Source organism: Protopterus annectens, chromosome 7.part0 (genome assembly GCF_019279795.1).
Source record: "Protopterus annectens isolate FY-2018-M chromosome 7.part0, PAN1.0, whole genome shotgun sequence".
In the NCBI taxonomy this organism is placed as follows: Eukaryota; Metazoa; Chordata; order Ceratodontiformes; family Protopteridae; genus Protopterus; species Protopterus annectens.
In genome coordinates this window covers 599,625,885-599,652,244 of record NC_056739.1, presented here as the reverse complement: position 1 = coordinate 599,652,244, position 26,360 = coordinate 599,625,885, and the positions used below count along the sequence as shown (strand labels likewise).

The 26,360-nt window shown below is 43.4% G+C and overlaps 1 protein-coding gene across 3 annotated transcripts in view; it reads left to right on the top strand.

Moving 5' to 3' along the window:
• CSK (C-terminal Src kinase) overlaps positions 1-26,360 on the top strand; it is a 2,395,116-nt gene that overhangs the window by 833,420 nt on the left and 1,535,336 nt on the right. The gene's annotated exons all lie outside the window — the stretch shown is intronic.

Genomic DNA, 26,360 nt, shown 5'->3' with positions numbered 1-26,360 from the left:
CGCGCAAGTAGTGAGACATCGTCTTAGGTGCAGTTATGATGCAGCAGAGGACTCAGCCCAATCTGCTGCTTCTGCATCTGCTTTACACAGATATTCCTAGCTTCGCCTGCAATCTACCAGAGGATTTTAAATCTACTGGACCACAACCTTTTATTTAGGAAAAAAAAAATTCAGCAGAACTTTTCAAAAACTTCATAGGTTCTTAGGTTGGTACTAGGCTATCAGCCCTAGGGCCTATACAAGCCTAGCCATAACAATTCCCTGGCTATTTCTTCCCACATTATTTACTTTCCTGCACCCCTGTCTAGCAGGGCGACTGACGTGATCCCTGGGGTGAATTTCCTTTCTCCCATACAATCGTCAGGGTTCCTCTTGAAGAGGTCCAAAGAGGCACTCTGCTTGACATGTATGGGCAATCTATTCCAGAGTCTGGGGAGTCTCTGGGTCAGGAACCTATCCCCTCCAGCATGTTTTGTTTATTGTGATGACAAGGTTTAGATCCCTGGAGCGTGTAGCTCTGAGAGATTGGGATTTCTTTAAGTGTAGCATGTCCAACAGCTCTGGGTTTTACATGGCCTTGTATGTTAAGCAGAGATCGCCTCTGAGCGGACGATATGCGACAGAGTACAGCTGGAGTTTTTTAAGGCGGTCAGCGTCGGGCATCTGCTTTAGGCCTGTGATTCTTTTAGTGAGGTATTTCTGAGGCATTTCCAGTTGTTGCAGATGTCTTGAGAGGTACATACCAAATGGGGCGTTGTATTCTATAATGGGTCTTATGAGGGATGAGTACAGTGGGACAATGACCTCCTTTTTTCTGGATGCAAAGCCCTTTGTGATGAGGTGTGCTACATAGAAGGATTTCCTGACTGTTGTGGCGATGTGGTTATCGAAGGTGAGACCACTGTCCGCCTGTGTCCCTAAGTCTCTTATCACACTTTCTGTGTTTAGTGTACTGCCACCTATATGGTAATTCATGGATACATGTTTTTTCCCAAAGGGGATAACAATACATTTCTTGTCATTGAGCTTGAGCCCATGGCTCTGGCACCAAGCATCTGTTTCTGTAAGGCCCCTTTGAAGAGTATCCACATCATTTGGGGATTCAATAATGGCTCCCAGTTTGCAGTCATCTGCAAACTTTGTTAGCCAGAGTCCCTTAGTGTTGACCTGTACTTCAGAGAAGTAGATGCCAAACAAGAGCGGCCCCAGGACTGAACCCTGAGGTACTCCACTTGTCACTTGTCTGGAGCTGGATTTGGAGTCTGCTACTTTTACAGTGTGGGTTTTATCAGTAAGCCATTTAGCAACCCATTGGGTGACATAGGGATTAATGCCCAACTTAGTAAGTTTATCTATGATTCCAGAGTGGGGGATGGTGTCAAAGGCCTTGGCAAGGTCTAGATAGGCTGTGTGGACCACCTTACCCTTGTCCATGGCTCTGGAGACTGATTAAAGAAGTCAATCAGGTTCAGGAGACAAGATCGGCCCTTCACAAACCCAAACTGGGTGGGGTCCAGTGTTTGAAGGTTGCCAATGTCTTTGTTTATAAGTTCCATGATAATACGCTCCATAGCCTTGCAGATAAGGCTTGTCAGACTGATGGGACGGTAGTTTCCGGGATCCAAGGTGGATCTCCCCTTGTGGATTAGGATAACTGTAGCTCTGCGCCACTCAGTGGGCACGAAACCTGAGGTGAGGCTATGATTAAACATGGCACTTAGGTGAGGTGCCAGTTCATATTGTAGTTCATGTAGTACACAGCCCGGGATGTCATCTGGTCCCATGGATGCTGTATTCTTGGCTTTAGAGAGTGCGTTTTGTACCTGTGTGGACGTTATTACTGGAATTTGGCAATCTTCCAGTATTGAGATGGGCCATTTAGGGGGTGAGAGGGGGGTGAAGTTGGCACTGAATCTATCTGCCAGGATATTGGCAATATCCTTCGGATCAGTATATTTAATGCCATTCTGTTTTAGCTCGGAGCAGATCTGAGCATTGCCATTTAGATTTTTGACATAGTTATAGAATGCTTTGTGGTTGTCTTTGGAATCTTTGGCAATTTTATTTTCGTAACTAGCTTTGGAGGATTTTATGAGGCATCTCAGTTTCTTACTGAGGCTAGTAAGGGAGTTTTTGCATCCTGGGATTTTCCTCTTTTCTGCAAGAGAAAAGCAGAGAACTTCAGAACATTAAGCATCTGCTGGTGTCCCCCTTCCATAGATATTACAGGAACTATCCAGCAGAAACATCCTTTGTCAGAAGGACTCCCTCAGTGTCACATCCTTCCTCCTCAAGGCCCCGTAGGGGATCCAGGAGACAGCCTTACTCCAGTCCCCCCGAACTCTCAGCCCCCAGCCAAACAGCCCTGCCCATGACTGTCCTGCTCAACTGCCTCTCTCCACTCGCACTTACCCACTGCCTTCCCTTCTGGGAAACCATCACCTCAGATCTTTGGGTTCTTTCCATCATCAAAAAAGGATATTTTCTATCCTGGAAGGAAAAACCAAAACCAAAAAGGATTCCCTTCCCTCCAAAAAAAATCAGCTTCATCTATTCCCTCTCATTTTGAAAGAACTCCTGACTCTAGGAACTGTAGAACCAGTTCCCTCAGGACAGGAAGGGCAAGGCTTCTATTCTTGTCTATTTCATAGTTCCAGAAAAAGGATGGGCCTTGGAGACCAATTCCTGGACTTATCCTATCTGAAGCTGTTCCTAAAGGTTCCCTCCTTCAGGATGCTCTCCCTTCAAATTCTCCTACCCCTCATCCCCTCCCAAGCCTTTATGGTCACTCTAGACCTAAAGGATGCTTACCTGTACATTCCTATCAGGCCGTACCACAGGAAGTTTCTGTGCTTCACTGACCACTCTTCACAATTTCAGTTTACAGCCTTGCCCTTTGGCTTGTCTACGGCTCCCAGAGTTTTTACAAAATGCTTGGCCCCAGCCATTGCCTATTGCAGAACCAGAGGAGTGCAAATCTTCCCTTACCTGAACGACATTCTCATTCTGGCAGAATCAGAGTCCACCCTACAAACCCATCTCAAGTTCATCATGCCTCTCCTTCACAACTTGGGATTCACCCAAAACCTTCAGAAATCCTCTCTTCTTCCTCAACAGGACAAAGTTTTCCTAGGCTGCAGGATCAGAACAGACCTGATGAGATCCTTTCTCCCACCAGACAAAGTGCAGTCCCTCTCCACCCATTTTCAAAGCCTACTTTCAGAATCTCATCTATCTGCAAGACAGTTTCTGCATGTTCTAGGTCTCATGGCGGCCACTATTCCCATGCTGCCGTTAGCAAGGATGCACATGAGAACATTCCAGTGGTACCTAAAGAATGTGTGGTCTCAGAGCCAGCATCTACTAGACAAACATATTCTCCCTTCTGCCCTACTTTAAAACAGAGCTAAAGGGTGGATTCAGCAAATTTCACAGAACCAGGGCATTCCTCTGCAACCCCCCCCCCCCCACACACACACACTCAATCCATGCATACAAATGCATTAGACCTAGGGTGGGGAGCAACATTACAGGACTTCAGGGTACAACAGTGTTGGACCCCTGCCCCGCAAAAGCAACACATCAGTGTCAGAGAAATGACTGCTGTCTTGCTGGCTCTAAAAGTCTTCTTTCCCATCTTGCACTAGGGCTGCTCCACATTATGACAGACAACACAACTGTCATATGATACCTCAACAAGCAAGGAAGGACAAAGGCATACCAGTTATGCCGGATAACCCTACAAATCTGGGATCTGGCAGCCAACCACAGCCTTTTCCTGTAGGCCTCTTACGTCCCCTCTCAGGAAAACAAACAAGCGAACTTGCTCAGCAGAACATCCTATCTGCAACACGAATAGATGTTGCACAGAGATACCTTCCTAGACATCATCCACCGGTGGGGCACACCCCAAGTGGATCTGTTTGCCTCCCCCCAGAACAGACAACTAAACAAATTCTGCACCAAGGATGCCTTCAGCTTTCCATGGAAGGGAATGTGCCTGTACGCCTTTCCTCCTTTCCCTGTAATACAAAAGATCTTTCTGAAAATCAAGAAGGAACAACCAAAAATCTTGCTGGTGACTCGCTATTGGCAAAGGCAACACTGCCTCCCCCTTCTTCATTCCCTAGCCAAGGGCAGTCACCACAAGTTACCCCACAAGGTGGACCTACAAATGTAACAAAAGGGATCTCTCATTCATCCCCAGCTGTTTTTGCTGCATCTAACTCTTTGGGTGATCAAGTTCTGATCCCTTTCAGACAACACTATCAGAGGACGTGCTCTCAGTCCTAAGGAAGTCAGGAAACCAATTACTAGAAAAAACAATTTGTCTAAATGGCAGAGATTTTTTAAATGCTGTTCCCTTAAGGACAGGCACCCTTTCCAGTCAGATCACTCACTTGTCCTTGCCTATATATGTGAGCTCATTAATGATGGACTAGCATATTCTTCAGTGAAAATCCACCTTTCTGCCATTTCAGCCTGCTTGCCTTTACAGCCACTTCTGCTTTCCAGACTGGACGTTAAACTTTTCCCGAGAGGGGTCCTGCATATCAGATCACCAAGAAAACTCCTCCCTAGGACCTCAATTTTGTGCTGGAAATACTCACCTTACCCCTTTTTGAGCCAGCCAGCGCAGCTTCTTTACAAATGTACAAATAGAAAACCATTATTTTAATGGCCATTTCTTCCACTAGAAGAGTTTTTGAACTACAGGCCCTCATGGCCTGTCCTCCTTACACCACCTTTCACAATGACAGGGTGACCTTGCGCACAAACTCTTCCTTCATGTCCAAAGTGGTGAACGAGCAATCATTAAATCAGTCCATTCACCTACCTACCTTCTTCCATTCTCCAACTAATACCGCAGAGAGGATCCTTCATTCCCTAGACGTGCACAGACAACTGAGATTCTACTTAGATGAAACTAAGCCCTTCAGAAAATCTGACCAACTCTTCATCTCCTTCCACCCCAGGGCTCTGGGTAAGGCAGTCTCCAAACAAACCATTTCCTGCTGAATCAGGAAATCCATTCTGTTCTGCTACTCACATCATGGCAAATCATTGCCTCAAGGAGTTAGGGCTCTCACTCCACTAGTGGCATGGCTTCCTCCAAGGCCTTTTTGAGAGGGCTGGACACAGCCTCCATCATGAAAGCAGCTACCTGGTCTACAGGTCACACTTTCACTAAACACTACAAACTAGAGCAGGTATCTAGGGCCAGAGCAGGATTTGCCAGGGCAATCCTGCAGGAATTCTTGGAATCCTCTACCCCTTCCCTTCACTCCTTCTAGCTGTGGTACTCTCCCACAGTATGAATACTGCAACATAAGGCTGGAAGGACATAAAATAGTTGTATAAAATCTTACCATAATCATAGATGTCCTTTTCTTCCATGTTGCAGTATTCCTTCCCACCCTCCATACCCCTTTTTATATCTCTACTGGATGGTTGGTCTTTGACCTATCTCTACACTCCCTACAGACTAATCTGTAGAGCCCTTCAGGAACATCTGCTTCTTATTCTCTACTTGTTCTTCTGTACACCTTATCCTGGGCTTCAAGTTCTGAGGTCTGTGCGTGCTGATGTCACATTTATGGTCCCTGGTTTATGGCTCTGCATGTGACATCCCACGCACCTACAGCAACCAAGCTTAAGCTTTTGTATAGGAACCGACGTCTGGTCACCTGAGGCTGGAAATCCCACAGTATGAATGCTGCAACATGGAAGAGAAAGACTTCTAAGGTTAAAGTAAGACTACACAACTATTCTTTCTGGGGTCAGATTCTATGGCTGGGATAGCTTTGGAGGCCGCCATGGATCTGATAACAGGCATGTCCTTGGAGGCATTGCAGATGTCTTTTCGGATGGTCAGGGGAAACCAAGACTTATTACTGAAGGCCCTGGGGGGGGGGGGGGTCCTCGAATTCTAGTGAAGGCCCTGGGGGGGGGGGGGTCCTCAATTTCTAGTGAGAGAGGAAGTTCCAATGACAATAATACAGTGTAGGCTGACATCGAGCAGCCCTTCTACTGTTCATAAGGCAGATGCCCAATTAAAGAGAAAGCAAAAGACAAAGCATGCCTCTTCTTCCAGGGAAGTGAGTGGCAGAATTTCACCCATGGCTTATTTAATGCCCTTATGGTTCTGAAGCCTCCTTCATTGGTCTCTGTTCCTGCTCCCCCTTGGACATCTTCCTCTCACAAGAGGGCAAGGGAGCAGGATTCCACTAATGAAGACATTTCCTCAGATGAGGAATCTTTGGCCTATTCCACCCAAATTCCATCACCTCTTGAGATTGCTTTACCTGAAGAGGAATCTACCGATTGAGGAGATTGATTTTGGGGATACTACTGCTAAGATGAGGGAGTACTTAAAGTGAGATTGTTCACACTTTTCGAATGTGCAAAAGAGATGTTATGAGTTCCTGCAAATGGAGTCTCCATCATCTGCTGTCCCTCCAGTTTCACCTGCTTTACTAGATGCTTTCTTCTCAGCATCTCAGGCTCCTGATTCTCAGCCCCTGCTCCTAAAAAGCCTGACCATTTCTACAAAGTGCCTGATGATTGCAAGTTTCTGTACAAGTGTCCATCTGCTGATCCTTTGGTGGTCTCTGTAGCTTCAGATAAGCCTTCTAAATTACTGTCTGCAACTAAACTTCTTCCCTCTGATCAAGAAAGCAATACAGTGGAAATAATGGGAAAGAAGGTTTGCATTTCTGCCACCCTTGCCTTTCGTGCTACTTATTACCAAACTCATATGACCAGTTAAGTTTTGGCCTTCCTGCCCCAGGCTATTCAAGCTATTTCTGACCTTCCAGATTCTGAATGGAAAACGTTGGTGGTGTCTTTGTTAGGGGAATCATTGCAGGTGGCTTGCCATTCTATTAAATGCAGCTGTGATGCAGTTGAAGGGAGGCTGCTTCAGGATCTGTATTGAGGAGGTATTCCTGGTTAAGGTTTCAACCATTGCAAGTGACATAAACGCAAAATTGATAGATGCCCCATTAGACAACAATGGCTTGTTTGGTACTGCTGCTGCTGACTTGTTCGTCTTTACAGGAGAAAGGCAAGGAGTTACAGGACTTGAAACATATTTGGTTTCACCTGTACCTAAGTTTCAAAGGAGTCAACCATCCAAGCCAGCTTTCATTCGGAGACAGTCCCATCTTCCTCCTAAATCTAAGAAAGGTGGAAGGAGGCCTCCTTCACTAAAGACTGCTCAGGCTTCTTCTTCACAGAAGCAACCCTTTCCAGACAAACCAGGTAGTATCTGACTGTCGCTCTTCTCTCAGCTTCACTCCTCTCTCGCTTCATCTCTCTGTCTCACCCAGTTTGATTACACATTAACCAAGACTTGAGGGTTCTTTCAGTAATTCAAAAAGGGTATTTCATGGTTTGGAAATCCCTACCTCCATTCTTGTGCATACCTCAACCACTTCAGTAACAGTTGCATTTTTTTTCCCAGAGGTACTTCAAGAATTGGTCAAATCATGGAACTATTCAACAGGTTCCACAGAATCAAAGGGGAAAAGAGTTTTATAGGTTGGTACTAGGCTATCGGCCCTAGAGCCTATACAAGCCTAGCCATAACAATTCCCTGGCTATTTCTTCCCACACTATTTACTTCCCTGGACCCCTGTCTAGCAGGGCGACTGACGTGATCCCAGGGGTGAATTTTTTTTCTCCCATCCAATTGTCAAGGTTCCTTTTGAAGAATGTTTCTGGCTCACAGAAAGGAGGGTCCCTGGAGACCCATTCTGGATCTTTCTCATCTGAATACTTTCTGAAGATTCCTTCCTTTCACATGCTGTCTCTACAGATTCTGTTCCCTAGATTCTTCCTCAGGGTTTCATGGCCTCTGTGGATATCAAGCATGCCTACCTTCACATTCCTATTCATCCCCCTTTCAGGTAATGTTTACATTTCTGTTGCTTCTTGACATTTTCAGTTCTCTTTCTACTGCCTCAAGGGTATTCTCCAAATACTTTGCCCCTGTGATTGCTTTTTGCAGGCTTCAAGGCATCCAGGTTTTCCCTTACCTGGGAGATCTCTTGTTTCAAGTATCCTTTCCAGACACCTTACTGCAAAACCTCCACTTTGCAATTTCTCTTCCGCAAAGTCTGTGGTTCACTGTAAACTACAAAAATTAATTTCTAACACCTTCTCAAGATCATGTCTTCCTAGGATGCATGATTCAGACAGTACCTATGTTGGCATCCCTGCCTCTGCCAAAAGCTTTGACTCTCATTACCTTCTTTCAAAATCTTTTTATTCTGACCTGTCACAGCCACAGTTTCTGAGACATCTGGGATTTATGGCATCCACCATCCGTATGTTACTGTCAGCCAAACTCCACATGAGAAAATTTCAGTGGTTCATGAGATCACGCTGACAACAATGTGCGCATCCCCTAGAATTTGCAGTTCGTCATCTTCCCCCCTGTCTAAAGAAAGAGCTTTAGTGGTAGATTCAGCAATTGTCTCTGAACCCAGGCCCTCCCATTCATCCACCTCTTCCACCTCAAGAATTTTTCACAGACACCTCAGAGTTAGGGTGGGGAGCAGAGTTTGGCATCATGGGAGTGTAGGGAGTCTGGGCTCATCTTCAGCATAAGGAGAACATCAGCATCAAATAGATGAGAGCACTTCTGTTGGCTCTTCAGACCATTCATCCTCATTTTAACTCCTTGCCTTCTTAAACTGTTAAAAGACAACACCACAGTCCTCTGGTATGTTAACAAACGGGGGAACAAAATCTTACCTTCTGTGCAGGCTTGCTGTCACAGTATGTGAGTTTGCATTTCAGCATCATGTGACTCTTCAAGCAGTTTATATTTCCTTGGATCAAAATTATGTGGCAGACACACTGAGCAGGTCCTTGACTCAATCCCATGAATGGATGCTTCATAGGGATGTGTTTCTGGACATTGTTCACAAGTGGGGTACTCCTCAAATCGATCTTTTTGCCTCCCCTCTGAACAGACTTCTTCCACAATTCTGTGCCAGAGTCCCAAGTTCTCTGGTTTGGAAGGTGAACATCCTCGCTTTCCCTTGGAAGGGGATGTTTCTATATGCACCCCCCCCCCCATTCCGAAAGTTCTGTTCAGGATTCAGCAGGACAAACGTAAAATCTTGCTGATGACTTTTGGCTAAGACTGCATTGGTTCCCTCTTCTTTTGCATTTAGTCAGGGGCAATCATCACAAGTTACCTCACAGTGTGGACCTACTCACACAAGACAAAGGATCTCTAATCTTTCCCTACCTGTCCACTCTTCAACTAACTCTGTGGGTAGTAGGATTTTTAATTCCTTATAGACACCTTTTTTTCTGAGGACGTGCTTAGAGTTCTGCAGTAGGCCAGGAAATCCAATACTAGGAAATCCTGCATATCCAAATGGAAGAGGTTTACTGTCTGATGTCTTTCACTTAACTTGGAGCCACTTTCTGTGGATGTTCATGTAGTTCTTTCTTGTTTGTGTGAGTTGTTCAATGCTGGGTTGGCTTATTCCTCTGTCAAGTCACACTTATCAGCAATTTCTGCTTGTCTGCCTTTATCTCCTCCTTTAGCTTCTAGGTTTGAGGCAAAACTATTTCTAAAAGGCGTCCTTCACATTAGACCTCCCAGGAAACCTGTTCCTCCTTCCTGGGATCTTAATTTTGTTTTAGAAGAATTGTCTCTGGTTCCTTTAGAGCCTGCTGTTTCAGCTTCCTTGCAACATTGCTCTTGGAAGACTGTTTGTTATTGGTCCTTAATTCAGCCAGATGAGTGTATGAGCTTCAAGCCCTTATGGCTTCTCATCCTTTTTTTGGTTTTTCATAAGGATAAGGTGTTCTTGCGTACTAATCCTTCTTTTATGTCCAGTGTGGTGCATGAGTTGTCACTTAGTCAAGCTGTTCATTTACCAATTTTTTTTCCATTCTCTGCAATCTCCTAGCAAGAAGGTACTACACACCTTGGACATGCATAGACAGCTCAGATTTTATTTGGATAGGGCTAAGGCTATCAGGAAATCTGATCAGCCTTTTGTTTCTTTTCATCCCAGCCTTGGGATTGACCATTTCCAAGTAGACTATTAGTCCTTGGATTACTAAAGCAAGTTCCTTTTGTGTTCATCACGGTAAAACCCTTCCTTTCCCTGTTGAGGCTCACTCTACTAGGGCTGTGATTTCTTATGGTGCTTTTTTCAAGAGGGTTGGATGCTAACTCCATTACTGAAGCAGTTATCTGGACGTCCATGCATACTTTTACCAAACACTACAAGTTGGGTGGGATTTCCAGAGCTAGAGCTGGTTTTGCTAGGGCCACCCTTCATGGCTTTCTAGAGAGTTCTATGGGTCCTGTCCTTCCTCTTACCAAGTTTCTTCCTGAGCTTTGGCATTCTCCCTGTTGTTAAGAATGCTGCAACAGTAGAATAAAAAGACATAGTATAGTTGTAAAAAATCTTACCATAACGATAGATGTCTTTCTCTTCACTGTTGCAGTATTCAATCCCTTCCTCCTACCCCTGGTCCTTTCTCTCTTCTAGATGTTGTCAACCTCTTTTCTTTTCCTTGGATTGGCATTCCTGCTGGGGATTCAGTTCTGAAGACGGTACATCCGGATATCGCTTTTATACCCTACATACACAAGGAGCATATGTGTGTGACGTATGGCATACTGTAGGTAGTAGAAGGCTTTGGTGTACTGGCCGAACATCGGGAAGCACATCTTTACTGTATTCTTTTCCATGACTGACACAGCAGTATGAGCTTGACCACACAATTTGCCCTTGTTCATCTTTGCTGTCCTACTGTTTTTGAGAGGATGTGATGTGCTTACGGTTCCAAATAACTCCTCATAGCTCTGTGCCCATAATCTGTGTCCTGCTGTCATCCACTCTCACTTCCTCTGCTGCTGTGTGCTCTCTGTGGCACTGCCTTCTCTCCGTGTAGTACAAACATTTGGATCCCACTTGTTTTGCTGAAACCACTCTTTCTGCCATACAGAAGTAAAGCTACATTGAATAACAGCATTTACTGACTGATGGACATACCATAAATTACATCCGATTGTCTTAGCACCTTCTGGATAATTTCTGCAACACAGTCTGTCCTTTATGTGCTTCACTGTGGGTCATCATTTAATGAGCTATTAAGCTGCCTCTACAGGAAACGTAGTGGATAAAAACAAATGGGAGATGCAATCTCATTGATGACTTTATCAAATATCAGGTTACCAAAACCTTTTCTTTGAGTTTTGATCCATCATATGCACATGCAATGAGTCAAACTGTGCACTAAATTGATCCATGCCATTGTAGTATTTTTCAGTTACTCTGTGGTTGTGTAACACTGGAGTTGAAATATTTAAGTTGGGAAGATTGTGTTTGTGTTTTTTAATGTTTACTGGTACACTATGTAGGGTTTGTGATGGCATTTGGATCATGCTGCAAAACAAATAGGATTATGATTGGGTCTTCTGCATACCTCTCAACCTCTTAGAACAAAAATATGGACACAGCCACAAATAATGGGAGAGCAAAGACCAGAAAAACGGACACTTTTTAAATATTGCTGTTACAAACTGAAAAAAGTTGATAGAATAACAGGTTTTGCATTAGCATGAATTTTTTTGAAGTCATCAAGTCTGAAACTCAAATATGTGCCATTATTTTCTGACTTCGGTCCCCCAATGATTTGCCAGAAAACCACAATTTTATGAGAAACAGACCAGAAATAGGAGGCAAAAATCTGGACAGTTGAGAGGTATGTTCTCCTGTCATAACCAGCTTAGTCTGAGATGTGGTTGCTAACAAAGTCAACCCAGAGAGTGAAGCTTGAACAGTAAATCTTGGCATGCATGCCTTGTATAGTGTCCAGATGAACAAACAGCCTTAAAAGCAGTTGGACACTTCTTTCTACTACCCTTTTGTTTGCGAGTGTGGCGGAGTTAAGTATCTAACAGCTTTTAAAGCTGGTTTACCTTCTGCCACTGTTTTGTCAGCCAACACTGCCAATTCATAGCATGAATGTCAATCTTAACAGAGCATAGCAATGCTTAACAAGCTTGTGTTTTCCCCATTTTAAGAACATAATTGTGGAACTCCAAGTATTTTCTTTTGGTTTTCTCCATTTTACATGCAGTACAAAGTGAATAGCTTTGATGCACTAAGTTTGCATTGTTTTCTGTTTTCATTTGTCGCATTGCAGTTAGATGAATTCTGATTGCTGGATTACTTGCTACAAATACAAAACAAATGCAGCTTTTCTCTCTGTCTCAAAAAAAATGTCTCCAAGAACCACTGAACAATTTTTTTTTTTTTTTTTAACGAGCTTTATCTGGAGAAATTCCCTGGAAGACAGGAACTAAAACCATGCACAAAGGTATTGTAAGATTATATACAGTCAGACTATCCTCTGGAAAATAAGCTTTCATAAAGTCAAGTGCACCTTCCTTTTATACTAACAAAACTGTTTCCTAAAATGTTTGTCACTTTGGTAGTGTGTTACTATTTTAGCTGAATTTATGACGGAAAAGGTGAAAAAAAAAATCTGAAAATTATTTTATAGAGAAGTTTGCTATGGCAACCTTTTGTGTGTGATCAGCCACAATTTTTTTCTCATGTTTCTCTTGCATCCTTTATAACTCTCGTAGCTGTGATTACAGTTCAGTTAAAGTTCAGAAGTCTTTTTGGACACATGCTCGTGCGTAGTGCTAGCAAGCAAGCTAACAACAGGAAAAACAATACTCCTACTTAACAGCGAATCTGTAAGCCATCCTAAAAACTGTAGACCAATAACTTGCTTTGCAATGACATATAAAAACTGTACACTGGAATTGATGCAGACAGAGTTTATAGTCATTTAGAAGAAAACTCAATCACGGCAATTTTTAAAAAGGTAATAAAAGAAAGTCATATGGAACAAAGGATCATTTGATGTTAAATAAAGGCATAATGAAGAACTGCAGAAAGGGAAGAATCTAAGTATGACATGGATAGACTACAAAAAAGCATATGATAGTTTCCCGCATTCATAGAAAAAAGAGTGCTTAAAAATGTGTAAGATACACTCTACACCAGTGTTTCCAAAATTGGGAGCCACACGATACGTTCCAGAGACTAAATCATGAGCTTTTGCAAAAATCATATAAACTAAAATCCAGTAGGAATCGCACAGTTCAAATCTGCAAATATGAGGTGTAATTCAAGCATATTTTCTAGGGAGTCTGTGTTAATTTCTTTGAGAAAAAAAATTGAGAGGTGAGGCAGGGCAAGTTTTGCTCTGAGGTTAGTAGCTGAAGGTGGTTAATGCGTTCTGTACATCTTGTCTTATGCTGTAGCACATAGGTTAATTTCATTGCAACAAAACACACCAATAACTTAAGTGCTTGTGCATTTGTTGGATAAGGGTACTTGAACAACACCGGCATTTTCCATTGTAGGTGTGAAGTTTATGGCAAAATGTATATTGTAGCAAAGCATAGGGTAAGCTTTGATGGCTGTCAATGTTGCAGTGCTGTACACCATGACAGACGAGGTTTAAAAAATACATTTGTGTTAAAGAGAGCAGTTTGTTTGAAATTGTATTTGGTTTTAAAGCACGTTTAAAAAATAAAAAACTTAAACTGCCTTCAGTTAACATTCACTCACCAGTTGTATGCTATTTATGTTGTACTTTATGATGTAATTTATGGTTTAGTTATATCTAGATACTCTTGGCTTATTATGTTACTGTGATGCTATTTTTTGTTGCATTTTTCTTAGCAATACAAGTTTAGGGAGTAATTGCTCCTTCTTTAATTCATCAGCTTATCTTCATGATGCTTATGTCTATAAGTAGTATGAAGACCACATTTTAATGGGATGAAGGCTACATAAATCCAGAAGGTCCCATGCTTATCGATGCAATTTAACTCTAAAGCAGTACTATAATTAATTTTGATAACTTGTTATGTAGTCTACAGTATTGAAGTCCTTAGCGTGAACATTGGAACAGATTACTACAGCTGCAAAGATGGTGCTTGCACATTTAATGCAGAACTGAACCAAGCTTGGGTATCTGTAGAAAGATTTTTATGGACCATAGCTTTTTACTTGTTTATTTACAGTAACAAGAAAGAAAATTGTCTGCTTCTTGTTCTGCACATAGTTTAAGATAATCTGAGGAACAGGGACAGCAGAAAGTTGCATAGGGCATAAATGAACTACTGCACTTTATTTGTACTATTTTGACACCTTAACAGTCATTTCAAATGTAAACTAAGTACATAAAAAATGATATAATTATTGTATCACAAGTCACGAGGTGATAGTCTATAAAAATATAAACATTTTCTTAACTTTGTAAAGTCAGATGCCTTATCGAATAAAAACATATTGTAAAAGCTGACAGTGTTAAACTCAAATCTAGGTTTTGTAATATAGCTGCCACAAACGTATACAATTGTCAGCTAGCAGTCTCAAGATGAACCCCCTGGAATCCCTAACAACTTTTTGTCAGGAAAATGGAGTGGGATGTAAGGATAATGGACGTTTCATCCAAATTGCCGTCTACTTTTTAGGTGAGAGTATGTATGTTATTAGGGATACAGCATTTACGTGGCATCTGCTGCAGATGTGGATATGTTAATATAGTAGGAGTTGATATAGGCCACTGAAAGAATGTGGACTGTAGAAGTTTTCAGTAACTGCAGGAAACAACAGATCAGCTTTGGAAATCACTGGGTGTAGGACAGTGCAGTTAAGCATGTAAGTGAGCAAAAGAGATGGTAGTGTTGGAAACTGCTCATGTGGGAGAAGGCGTCTAATATAGAAAATATTTTGAAGTTGAAGAATACTTTCATTAAAGTCAAATTGCAGCTAGAAACAACGTTTAGGTTTTTCACCACCTGTATTTTATGGAGCCACTTGGCTTGGAGGAGGTGGTCTGAAGAAAGATAACTGATAGTCATCCTGGCCAGCTGAATTGATTGTCCAGTACTACTACTACTTTGCTTGAATACAGCCTTGGTCTCCAGAATTCTGTCAAATAAAAAGTTAAATCAGTAGCACTAATGAGACGTCTTATTTAAATACAAGAGAGAGAAAATGTTGCATACTATCGCTATAAAAGTGAAAACTTGAGTTGTTTTAAAAATATAGTGACAAAGGGATGTTGTCTCATGGTTGTTGGCAACTAAGTTCCTTTAAGTAAAGGGGAAAAAAAAGGAAAATGATGCATCCTAGAAACTGCAAATATTTTTAAACGGATATTGTTGGATAGACGAACTGCATAGAGAAAGCAATGCAGTTAAGTGCAGTGCACAGCTGAGGTGAAAAATAATGGTATTTTAACCAGTTGTTGTTGGATGGATGAACTGTATGAAGAAACAGTGCAGTTAAGTGCAATGCACAGCTGAGCTGCAGAACAGTAGCATTTTTTCCAGTTGAACTTTGTTTGGAATAAGAAGCCTAAAGATTGTGTAGGACATATTCAGTTGCAAAAGGACTTTTAAGGCTAGTTATTTCAATGTTGTGGTTAAAACTGATCTGTAGAGAACTCAGCACAGCTCCTCGTGGTATCCAGCAGAGTTCCTAGAGCAGCAGAGACCAGAAAAGACAACTTTCCAGATTCTAAGTATTTTTTTTCTGCATTTTCGACCTTTTGTGCCTTTTGACGACTGTTTCTGCCTATTTTATAGAGTTATTACCTGTTTTTCCTGTTTTTATAAGCTTGAATTGCTTGTTGCACTTCCTAGTTTAAGTTTGCTTAAAAGTTAAACTACAGGCTAATACACTCAGGTGTACTAGCTTTTGATAGCATTTAATCGAAAAGCAAAGCATTTATTGTGTTTTCTGTTCTATCTGTGTAAAAAACTTGAAAAAAAACAAAAAAAAATATTCTTGCTCTCCATACTTTCCTGAATAGTTTGCTCCAGTGATCAGATTTTCCTGATCCCTGGGCTTTGTCTTGGTTCCTGTACTTCTCCATTTTCCTTGTTTGGTAAGGGGGAAGTTTCTTTACTCACCAGTGAGAGTGGGGAGTACTGAGCTGCCTGTTTGTCCTCAGAGGAGTGGTTTAAGACAGTAACTTGTAGTTCATTGGCCATTTTGGGTCATTTCCTGCCTTTTCCAGCCCCCTGCTATAAAACACGCTTTGGCGGGCTTTTCTGGCTGTAGAGAACTCAGCACAGCTTCTCGTGGTATCCAGCAGAGTTCCTAGAGCAGCAGAGACCAGAAAAGACAACTTTCCAGATTCTAAGTATTTTTTTCTGCATTTTCGACCTTTTGTGCCTTTCGACGACTGTTTCTGCCTATTTTATAGAGTTATTACCTGTTTTTCCTGTTTTTATAAGCTTGAATTTTTGTTGCACTTCCTTGTTTAAGTTTGCTTAAAAGTTAAACTACAGGCTAATACACTCAAGTGTACTAGCTTTTGATAGCATTTAATCGAAAAGCAAAGTATTTATTGTGATGTTCTTCGTCTTCCCTTGCTGCAGTCCTGACTATTGGGTATAGTCCGCGTCCCAGTCGGCCCGAATACCAGAGTATAAGGCTGACGTCGGTCATGACTGGCGTCGACGTCAGGGTACTAATCGCATGACCGGCGTCATTTCCTCAGTCTTTTTTGCCGCATGGACCGATGCAGAAGCAATTTTGCGAGTGCAGGTTGGCGTTCTGAGATTTTCGAGCGGAGTTTCAGACCGAAACAGAGTTGGCTAAGTAACCCGTTGGGAACATTTTGGTTTTTCTTGCCTCAGTATTTAACGGATGTCAGAAAAAGTGAATAACTGTATTTCTTGTGGGAAGCAGATACCGCATAGGGATTATCATACTTTGTGTATACCTTGCTTAGGGCCTGAGAACGACGTTGTTGGTTGCCGCTCTTGTGCTAGATTTAATAAGCGCACTATTAAGAGGAGGCTTGATTGTGCTAGGTTAGTGTTTGGGAAGCGTTGCAATTACAATATGCCGTCGGATGCTCCGACGCCTGCTTCATCAAGCGCAAGGACAAAACAGTGAAGCCTAGGGGTGAGGAACCGGCAGTCCCGGACGTCGGTCCTTTAGAAGGCTCAGGGGAGCCAGTGGTTTTGCCAGGAGTTTCTATGGAGTCTCAGGCAGATACTTTACTGTTACAGGATGTGCCCTCTCAGGAGGTAGGCCAGGCTGAGGGGGCTTCTCAGGTAACTGTTCTTCCCTCTCTTCCCAAGGTAGTTAGGGCCTCTCCTTCTGTTGCCAAAGCTTCTTTTAGAGGTAGGCCAAGTTCAGCTTCTGTGGGGGCTTCTCCTAGCATTTCGGGCTCTGTGCCTAAGAAACATATGCTTAAAATGGCAGAAGATTTGATTACTCTGATTAGAGGTTCTATGCCCCCACCTGAAAAGAGGCCTAGGGTGGAACAGGAGTTTGATAGTTTTGAACAGTGTTCACAGGCTTCAGAGTCTTCTGTGGAAGACTTGCAAGAATTTCCTACTTATTCTGATTCTGATGTGGATGATTCCACTCCTTCAGCTTCTCCTCCTGAGGATTTTTCATTTTCAGAGACTCTTCACTCCATGAGGGAGCACTTTAAATGGGAAGGCCAAGATTACTCTGACTCCAGAGAAAGGCTTAGGGGATTCTTGTGTTGGCCTCAGCATAGGCCCTTAGCTATTCCTCCTGTGTTGAATGTGGTGGAGGATGTTTTTGCAGAGGCCTCTCTGAACCCTGACTCCTTGCCTCCTGCTCCTGTTAAGCCTGATAGGTATTATAGGGTGCCCGAAGCTCATAAGTATTTGTTTAAGAGTCCCAGGACCCAGAAACTGTTTCTCAGGGGCCTAAAGGTGTTAAAGCTTCTGTGGTTAAAAATCCTGTACCCTCTGATAAAGAGGCAAGGGCTTTGGATAGGTGGGGTAAGAAAGTATACTTCTTCCACTCTAGCCATGAGGCGTTGAATTGTCAGTTTCATATGCTGAAATATCAGAATTATCTCCTTTCACAATTGAAATCTAAGGTGGATGCTTTAAGGTATTGAGTGTAAAGAATTGCTGGATTTGGTTCATGTGTCTGAACAAGTGGGTAAGCATTCTTTGCAGTGTGGTTTTGATGCTGTTCAGGCCTCCTCGAGGGTGGCTGCTACTAGTTCTGTTCTTACTTGAACATGCCTGGTTGAAGGATCAGAATTTAGCTGAGCATGTTAAGACCAGGATTTTGGATGCTCCTTTACAGTCTGATGTGTTGTTTGGACCGCCTGTGGAAGCAGTTTTAAAGAAAATGGAGGACAAAGCTAAGTCTATGCAGACTGTTAAAGATTTTGCAGGTGCAGCCTCCAGTTTAGTAGAAATTGGCCTGCTAAGGTGGACATATCCTGCTTATGGTTCCCACTCTAGGGGTAGGTCTAGGCGTGGTAGGGGCAGGGCTCAAGGTTCGTTTAGGCCTAGATCAGACAGTTCACCTGCTCAGACTTCTGGTGAGGGCAGGGGTCAGTCCGCAGAACCAATGACCTGCCTTTTCAGCTGCCAGTGGACTCTCGTCTGGCAGCTCCTTTGGGAGGAAGATTGTCTCTGTTCAAAGGAAATGGGATTTAATCACTCAAGACAGATGGGTGCTGGATATCATTCATCACGGTTACAGATTTTATTTCCACACAATGCCCCTTTCAAAGGCATGCCAGATGTTCCTCCTACACAAAGAAAGAGGCTCACAAGCAAGTTTCTCAGTTACTCCAGATAAGGGCCATTCAGCCAGTCCCTGTATCAGAAAGGGGCTTGGTTTATTATCGCCTGTTCCTAGTACCAAAGAAGGGGGACACGTGGAGACCAATTTTGGATTTATCTATCCTCAACACTTATCTGGACATTCCCAAGTTCAAGATGTTGACGTTACAGCAACTGTTACCTCTGCTGGGCAAGGATCACTGGATGGTAACTTTGGATCTCAAGGAAGCTTACCTTCATGTGCCTATAAGGCTAAGTTGCAGGAAATATCTGAACTGGAGATTTTCATTATCAGTTCTCTGCATTGCCCTTTGGCTTATCTACTGCCCAGAGTATTCACAAAGGTTCTGGCTCCAGTGATAGCTTACTTCAGGCTTCAAGGCATTCAAATCTATCCTTACTTGAGCGACTGCCTGATTCTGGCTCAAGAAAAGGAACACCTTCTACAGCATGTGAAATATGACATAGGAGTGCTAAGATGCCTAGGATATTCTGTGAGCGAATTACAGTACAGACTAGTCCCCTCTCTAGCCGTGTGCTTTCTGGGTGTAAGTCTGAGTACAGCAGCTCAGATGGCCTTTTGACCCCGGACAAACAAAAGAGTCTGTCACTTTACTTCCATCAACTATCTCATCAGTCCGTGCTGACTGCAAGGACAGTCCTACAAGCATTAGGGTTCATGGCATCTTGTATTCTGGTGCTTCCCAATGCCAAACTGCATATGAGGAAGCTGCAATGGTATCTCAAAATGTATGGACACAGCACTGCCAAGATTTGGACACTGTCATTCAAATAATACCTTGCCTTCAAAAGGAATTCTTGTGGTGGGCTCAGGAATGTCACCTAAACAAGGGACTCTCTGTGAAGTCAGATTTTAACGACAGATGCCTCGGACACTGCTTGGGAGCTCATCTAAATGGAAAGTGGATACAAGACAAGTGGCCTGCCAGACTACAGCATCTACATATCAACATGAAGGAGATGTTAGCAGTCCAGTTTGCATTGATGGCGTTCAAGGAGTTACTTCTTCCAGGGCAGGTGTTGATTCTGACAGACAACACAACTGTCATGTGGTACATCAACAAGCAGGCGAACACATTCTTATCCTCTATGCAGGCAAGCAATGATTTTATGGGAGACTGCGTTAAGCCTGCAACTGACTCTTCAGGCAAGGTTTCTGCCAGGAGCACAGAACTCCCTAGCAGATGTATTAAGCAGACAAATCATGGATCCCCAGTGGAAACTGGATCTTCATGTATTTCAGAAATTGACAGTGTCATGGGGAACTCCAGACATAGATCTGTTCGCTTCTCCACTAAACCACCAGCTGCCAAAGTATTGCACAAAGGGGTTTCATCACACAGCTTGGAAAGTGGATGCTCTGTCTTTCAGTTGGAAAAACCTTCATGTCTATGCCTTTCCACCTCTACCTCTTCTTCCAAAGGTATTACTAAAGGTCAGACAAGACAGGCCAAGGATGATTTTGATAGCTCAGATTGGCCTCCAACACTGGTACCCACTTCTAAGGAGTCTTCTAAAGAAGCCTCCATGGCCTTTACCTCTGATTCCTCATCTGTTATCTCAGAAGGACGGTCATCTGCTCAATGTCAAGCTTCAATCTCTTCATCTCACAGCTTGGCATATTCTGTCGGTAGGTCTCAGCTTCCTCAACAAGTTTTAAATGTGATTATGGAAGCTAGAGGCCTAGTACTAGGAAAATGGAAGAGATTTTTATTTTGGAGTACAGCAAAGAATTTGGAGATTTCAGAGCCTAATTTGAGTGTGGCTCTTCAATATCTTACTGAATTATTGGACAAAGGTTTGTCCTTCTCTTCCATAAAGATTCATGCTGCAGCAATTTCAGCTCACTATGATTGTGACCCACCTTTGTTTTCGCATCCTTTGTTCAAGCAGTTTCTTAGAGGGCAAAGAATATAAGACCCCCGTGAGCTCCTACTCCTGCTTGGGATCTCAATTTTGTGTTGGAAAAACTTACTCTACAACCTTTTTGAGCCTGCAGCTACTGCTGAATTGAAATATTTGTCATGGAAGACTGCTTTTCTGTTGGCTATTACTTCTGCAAGAAGGGTGTCTGAGTTACAGGCCCTTATGGCAGTAGAGCCCTTTTGATTTTCCATAAGGACAGGGTATCACGTACTAATCCTTCCTTTATGCCTAAGGTGGTTTCTAGTGTGGCTTTAAACCAAACTATTCATTTGCCTACGTTTTTGCAGATCCTCAAAATAAAGGGAAAAGATTTTGCATACTTTAGATGTACACAGGCAATTGCGTTATTATTTGAGCAGGACTAAAGATTTTAGGCAGTCTCAGCAGTTACTTGTTTCTTTTGCTTTGAGTTCACAGGGCAAGCCTGTGTCAAAACAAACTATTTCTAGGTGGATTGGCTTTTGCATTGCATTTTGTTATTCCCATCATGGCAAAGAGGTTCCAGCTGGGATTAGGCCTCATTCCACTAGGGCTACTGCCACTTCAACAGCATTTCTAAGGGGTGGCAACTAAGGATATTCTGGAAGCAGCTACTTGGAGTTCAGTGCATACTTTCTCTAGGCATTATCACCTGCCTATATACTCTAAGACTAGAGCTGGTTTTGCCACAGCTGTTTTACAAGGCATGTTGTCAGCTCCTGCTACTTTATAATTTGCCAGCCTCCCTTACCTCTGCTTTGGGATTCTACCCAATAGTCAGGACTGCAGCAAGGGGAGGCGAAGAACATAGTACACTTTTGTACCTACCATAAATGTAGATGTTCGAGGATTCCTCCCTCCTTCCCCTCTGTGTTTCAGGGTGGTTGTGTAGGTGAGTTTACATGCTTATATTTTTGTATATATATTGCTGTATATATTGTACATGTTTATTGGTGCAGGTTGTTTTGGGACTTGTCTTTTGGGTCTTCTGACATCTGGGGCGTCATGCGCATTAGTACCCTTCAGTCTAAGCCATGACCGGCAATCAACCTACTCTCTGGTATTCGCCGACTGGGACGCGGACTATACCCAATAGTCAGGACTGCAGCAAGGGAATCCTCGAACATCTACATTTATGGTAGGTACAAAACTGTACTTTTTCTGTTCTCTCTGTGTAAAAAACTTGAAAAAAAACAAAAAAAAATATTCTTGCTCTCCATACTTTCCTGAATAGTTTGCTCCAGTGATCAGATTTTGCTGATCCCTGGGCTTTGTCTTGGTTCGTGTACTTCTCCATTTTCCTTGTTTGGTCAGGGGGAAGTTTCTTTACTCACCAGTGAGAGTGGGGAGTACTGAGCTTCCTGTTTGTCCTCAGAGGAGTGGTTTAAGACAGTAACTTATAGTTCATTGGCCATTTTGGGTCATTTCCTGCCTTTTTCAGCCCCCTGCTATAAAGCACGCTTTAGCGTGGAGTTGCCACAGGAGCACACAAGAGCAGCGGCGGTTAATCAAGGTTAAACTATTCAGGCTACCTAAAGTCCACTCTTCATTTTTTCCCTTAGAACAACTCTTTTTGAACTGTACTGCTAATCTAACCAGCCTATTCTCTATCTAGAAAGTTCAGCTCTACTTGATTCCTAAGTAGACTATTCTCAATCTGTAAAGCCTAGCACTTGCTCCTAAAGTACTTTTTACTCTGATATAGCACTTTTTATTATACATAGTACCCCACCAGCCTAAAAACCCTTTTTCAATCACCACATCCCCCGAAGTCTTTTTCAAACTCATCTACATAAAGTTTTTGTCTATTCCTTCTAGCATGTCGAGGGATCAGTTGCTAGTGTCCTCTCCTGCTCAGCTGGTGAATCTGGGAATATTGAGGCAATGTTACAATTGCCTCATGTACACTGAACAACCCTCTCCTTCTCCCACAAAACACAAATACATGCGAGAGATGCAACTATATAGCCAAACTGGAGGCTGAGCTCTCTCAACATAGGACTGGCAAGATCAGACAGGAGGAGAAGGTAACCACACACACCACAAACCCAGTCTCACATAGCACTATCACAGCTTCAAATCATACACATAAACACACAAAGACATACTCGGAGGCTCTGATCAAAAATCTACCAAAACAGCAGAGGCCACCAAAGCAGACACCCAAACAACTGCCACCACAGGGTACAACACATGCAACACATAGACCACAGAGTCAGTGTGTCAAACAGTCACAGCCCTTAAGGCCAAACACAATGCCAGACACACTCGTCATAGGTGACTCCATAGTCAGACACACTGACGTCCCGCTCACCAGATTGAGTAAGGAGAAGGTCACAGTAAGCTGCCTATCGAGTCGAGCGCTAGAATCCGCCACATAATAAGCACTCAGGTCACTCAACTGCAGGTACAAGTATGACTCAGTCATTGTCCATGCTGGTGTGAGCGACCTGAGGCGTACCTCCCTGGACTACATGAAAGAGACATAGAGGAGCTCTCTGATTATGTAGCCCAGGCAGGTATGACCCTGACCTTGAGCAGTATCCTACCTTCACCAAGAATGATGCCACAATACAGAGACAAGATGATCAGCTTTAATAATTGGCTTAAACTATGGTGTCATTCAAAGGGGATCAATGTCTGTCTGCCTGGGATGACATGCTGGACAAGCCACGCTGCTTCTAGGGGCGGCTTGCACCTGTCATCCTGGGCTTCCGGATTTTGGCAAAGGCTCTTGCCACCCCCATAGTGCCTTTTTTAGGCAAGGCTCAAATTCTAAACCTACCACCCTAGAACACAAAAAAAGAAAAAAACTAAGGGTAATGCTGCTCAATGCCAGAAGTCTCAACCTCAAGATGCACACACTCGAAGCCCTTCTCAGTATGGAGAACATCGATGTCTGTGCTGTGACTGAAACCTGGTTCAAGGCTCCTGAGAGCACCCCGGCACTGTCAGGTTTTACCTCATATCATGCGTTCCGGCCCCAAAATCCGGACAACACCAAGAAAGGAGAGGGGGTGTCTATATTCATCAAGGACACCCTCACCTCAAGGTTGGTGGCAACGCACGATGCATCGGAGACCATCCAGGTGCAATTAACCATAGGCAAGACTGCTCTGCAATTTGTAGCATGTTACAGGCCACCCTCTCAAACTCAGGAACCTCACACAGCTTTCCTGATAACACTGGAGGGGATAAATGCATCTCCAAACACTATCATACTGGGTGATTTCAACTATCCAAATATAGACTGGGATCACTACTCAAGCCCCAACACTCTAGCCCAAAGGTTCCTAGAGTTCATAAACTCAAATGCCATGGAACAACTAGTCACCATCCCCACAAGAGGAGAAAACATACTAGATCTCATCATCACGAACATGGGGTCACAATGTTCAACACAGAAGTATACCCTCATTGGTGAGATCAGATCATAAACTAATCTCACTGGAAGTCCACATCCGCCCCACCCCAGATAAAAAGACCACAGTGAAGAACTTCTCAAAAGCCGACTTCACACTTCTAAAGACTGGTGTGGTCTCTTTTAGGCCCCGAGCCAGCGGAAACCATTACTCAAACCGCTGAATCACTTACAAATGCCTTCTACCAGCACCTCCAGGACTGCATGGATCAGGCAATCCCAAACAAAACAAAGACTCTTTGTACCAAAGGCAAGCGTCAGTCTGGTGGACCCCAGCCATAAACAAGCTCTACAACAAAGGAGGAAGCTACTACAAGATAGAGCAAAATCCGTAAAGGGAAGACACCCTTGATCATTATAAGTAAAAACTAAGATCTCTCATAAAATCATCCAAGGCAAATTTTGAGAGAAAAATCGCTAAGGACTCAAAAGACAATCATAAGGCCTTTTTAGCTGTGTTAGAAACCTGGGAGGAAACTCCCAGATATGCTCAGAATTAGTTCAAAATGATGTAAAAATCACTGAACCTACAGACATTGCCAACATACTGGCTGACAGGTTCAGTGCAAATTCTCCCAAAGGAGATATCTATACCAGAGGATTGTAGCCCCAAACATCTCAAGTGCTCAGGTGAGAACTACTCTCACCAGAGCGAAAAACACAGCATCCATGGGACCAGATGGTGTCCCCGGTTGTGTGCTCCATGAACTCAATGAGGAATTAAACCCGCAGTTAGGGCAGCTGTTTAATCTTAGCCTCACCTCAGGATACGTACCCAAGGAGTGGCGTACGGCAACGGTGGTCCCACTTCACAAAGGAGGTGCCTCCACCGACCCCGGAAACTACCGTCCCATCAGCTTGACAAGCCTAGTCTGCAAAGCCATGGAGAGGATCATAATGGAACTCATAAATAAAGACATAGGGGACTTGCAGACATAGGATCCAACAAAGTTTGGCTTTGTCAAGGGCAGATCATGCCTTTTAAACTTGGTTGGCTTTTTCGAAACAGTCACCAAGGCCATTGACGAGGGCAAGGCAGTCCACACAGCCTACCTTGACCTGGCAAAGGCTTTCGAAACAATACCCCACTCGGGTATCATTGAAAAACTCACCAGCTTAAATGTAAACCCATACGTCACAAGATGGGTTGCAAACTGGCTAAGTGACAGAACCCACAGGGTCAGAGTTGCTGGCACCATGTCAGACTCCAAGCCTGTTACAAGTGGTGTCCCACACGGCTCAGTCCTGGGCCCACTCTTGTTCGGCATCTACTTTTCAGAAGTACAATTAAACACAGGAGGATTATGGCTGACAAAGTTTGCAGATGACTGCAAACTGGGCACCATAGTTGAAAATTCATCTGACACAGATATCCTTCAGATGGGTCTCATAGAAACGGAAAACAGGTGCCAGAGCCATGGCCTAAAGTTAAACGCCAAAAAATGCATAGTCATACCCTTCGGGAAAAACAAGGTTACCCCTAGTTACCATATAGGTGGCAAGCCACTAAGCACAGAAGAGGTTATCAGGGATCTGGGGACCCAGGTTGACAGTAACCTTTCGTTTGACACTCACGTTGCCAAAGTAGTTAGGAAGACCTTCTACATTGCCCACCTAATCATGAAGGGATTCACATCTAGATCAAGGGAGGTCATCGTTCCCCTGTACTCATCACTCATCAGACCAATGATCGAGTACAATGCCCCATTCGGAATGTATCTGACCCAACACCTGCAGCAACTGGAAAGGCCCCAAAAGTTCCTCACCAAAAGGATAAAGGGTCTCAAAAATATGTCTTATGCTGCCCGACTGAAGGAACTCCAGCTCTAGCTGCCTGACTGAAGGAACTCCAGCTCTATTCAGTCGCTTACCGTCTGCTCAGAGGTGACCTGCGCCTGACATACAAGGCCATGTCCAACCCGGAATTAATGAACATGCTTCACCTCAAAAAATCTAAATCCATCAGAACTACAAGGGCAAGAGACTTAAACCTTAACACGGCTATTAATAGGACATGCTGGAGGGACAGATTCATCACCCAGAGACTCCCTATGCTGTGGAACAAAATCCCGGTACATGTGAGGCAGAGCACCTCGCTGGCGTTGTTCAAGAGAAATCTTGACCAATGGATGGGAGTTCGCAGGTATACCCCAGGGATAACCTCAGTGTCACTGCTTGACAGAGGCACAGCAAAATAATGGGCATAGTATCCTTCAAACTAAAGGGGTGGCGAAAGCCACAAAACTCTGATCAAGGCTTATAAATGCCCTAGGGCAGATAGCCTAGTATGAACCTATGAACCTTCACAGACTATGATCAGAATCCCCCCTTGGGATTAGTCGAGAGGCATTTTATTTTCGA